Source organism: Chrysochloris asiatica, unplaced genomic scaffold (assembly GCF_000296735.1).
Source record: "Chrysochloris asiatica unplaced genomic scaffold, ChrAsi1.0 scaffold00118, whole genome shotgun sequence".
NCBI lineage: Eukaryota > Metazoa > Chordata > Mammalia > Afrosoricida > Chrysochloridae > Chrysochloris > Chrysochloris asiatica.
In genome coordinates, this window is record NW_006408636.1 from 4,851,377 (window position 1) to 4,854,163 (window position 2,787).

Below are 2,787 nucleotides of genomic sequence, written 5' to 3' on the forward strand. Positions count from 1 at the left end.
CAGCAAGGATCATTCCCACCCCCTCCATACACAGAGTAGACAGGGATGGGCAACTTGGACATTGGCTACCCAAAATGGGAGTGCTATAAAGGCAAGAAGTGACTGGCTTACAAGCTTTCAGGAGGGAACCTCGATCCAGAGGGGGTGAAAGAAGGTAGAATCTCCATTGAGTATTATCCAATCTGTCTCTGTGGGGCTGATGAAAGGAAATGTGGATAGGCCTCTTGTGATACAATAGTGAATAATTGTTGTAAATGTAAAGGGTTGGAAATGTTAAGGTAGACGTTTTCTAGCAAGGAGGGGAGTGATTAGCTTTTCAGCCTAGGAGCGGAGGTCCCTGGGACCATCAAGGGAGAAGAGTGGAGATCAGGACCCTACCCACAGAAGCAGTGATGCCTGAGATGGAGGCAGTGATGATGACGTGGAGAGATGGAGCAGCTGGGGACTTTAGACACAGACAGGGAGAGGGGCTGTGTGCTGACGACTGGGGGGCAGGCTTGTAATGTATCCCCTTTGGTTGGTTGATGATGCATGGAGGGGATTGTAACCGTGGCAATGAAACGATATATGATAGGATGAATGTAAAATTAATGTTCTCCCATGTAAACTATCACATAATTCACAATAAAACATTTAAAAAAAAAAGAAGTTGGTAGAATTCTTCAATTTCATCATCATTGACTTTAGTGGTTGGTGTGTAAATATGAATAATAGTTGTACAAACTAGTCTTTCTTGTAAGTCTATGGATATTATTCTATCACAGACAGCATTATGCTTTAAGATCGATCTTGAAATGCTCTTTTTGATGATGAATGTGATGCCATTCCTCTTCAATTTGTCATTCCTGGAATGGTAAGCCATATGATTTTCAGATTCAAAATGGCCAATACCAGTCCACTTAAGCTCACTAATGACTTGGAAATTTATCTTTATGCTTTCCTTTTCGTTTTTACTACTTCCACTTTTCCTAGATTCATATTTATTGCATTCTATATTCCAGTTATTAATGGATGTTTGTTGCTATTTCTTCTGATTTTAAGTTGTGCCTTCTAAGCAAATGAAGATCCCAAAAGTTTTACTCCATTTTTGTTATCATGGTCAATTCTATTTTGAGGAAACATCTTATGCCCAGTTTTATTTTGAGGAACTTCCAACCTAAGCTCATCTTCTGTCACTACATCTGTCGGTTTTCTGGTGCCATCCATCATGTTTCAATATTCAGTATTTTGGTACTATCTGACAGTGTTCCATGGCTATTCGTAAGGTTTTCAGTGGCTAAACATTCAGAAGTAGTCTGCTTCCCCTGTCTTACTCTAGAAGCTCAGCTGAAGCCTGTCCACCAGGGTTTACCCTGCTGGTATTTAAAATATTGGTGGCACAGCTTCCAGTATCACAGTAACATGGCAGTCGCTGATGAGTTGGGTCAGATGAGTCCTTGGGAAACTCATCCTTCTCTTCACATAGGTTCCCAGAGGTTTGAGTCAACTGCCATTAGTACTGGCAGACATATACACACCCCTACACATCCTATCTCCAAATACCACCCAAGGGCCCCACCCTAGTGACCAAAGTTAGTCACCAAATCCTGTGCTTATTCCTCATTTGTTCCTACCACTACCATCTACCACAGTCTGTCATAATGTGGTGTATGGTGTGCTGTGATATTAGAAGTGTATTAGAGTTTAAATTCTAAAGTACTTGGTTTGTGTAAGGCAGTGAGAATCCTAAATCTATTTTGATTTTTGACATAAGTTCAAACTCTATTTGAGCTCTTCCTGATCATTAACCAGCAAGGTGGAATTTTGCTCTCAGGATGAATGTGTTTGATTACAATTCCCAGGCAAACACAGGGAGGGGCAGTTTTGCACTCTGACTTGTACAGAGAACCAGGGAACTTGTTTGGGTGAGTCCTTAATGATTAACTGAAAATAGCTCCGTGTTATCTAACAGTTGGGGTCCTGGTGGCTATGACTTAGGGTCACATGTGAACTCTTAAAATCTGTGATTGTGTACATGTCTCAATCATGGTCCTACAACACTTACAACAGTGATGAATTGGTCATCTACCTATCATGATCTTGTGGTAATCTTCCTTGTGGCCAGGAGTCTGGTGTGGTGCTGTAAGATAAGCACTGGACTTCTAACTGCATGGTTGATTGTTCAAACCCACAAACTTCTCCTCAGAAACCCTATGCAGGTTGGCTATGAGTCAGAACTGATTCGATGGCACTTAATAGCAACAACACAACAACAAAAATCATATATAAGGAATTCTATGGCTATGAATCAGCAGACAACATCATTTCTGCCTAGCTCTGGTAGCGTAGTGGTTACGAATTGGGCTGCGAACCTTAAGGTCAGCGGTTCGAAACTACCAGCCGCTCCGTGGGAGAAAGATGAGGCTTTCTACTCCCGTAAGGATTTACACCCTCGGAAACCCTGTACAGGGTCGCTATGGGTCGGAACTGACTCAACGGCACTTAACAACAACAACAACAACAACTATGTCCATAGGAGCCCTGCTGGCACATTCGGTTAGGTATTGTACAGTAAACACCCATAAAGATTTAATGGGTGAAAGAAGTAGACATGGGACAAATGCTGTGTTGTGATGATGGAGGCGTGTGGACACAACAAAGGAGGGAGTAGTTATTTATGTTCCTATGGCTGGTGGAGTGTGGATGCAATTCAATAGATATTTATTGATTCATCCTCTGTGCCAGGCCTTCCTGCATGTTTTGCCCTCAACCCAGAATTTCTCCCTACATGTCAGCCTACAAAGGTCC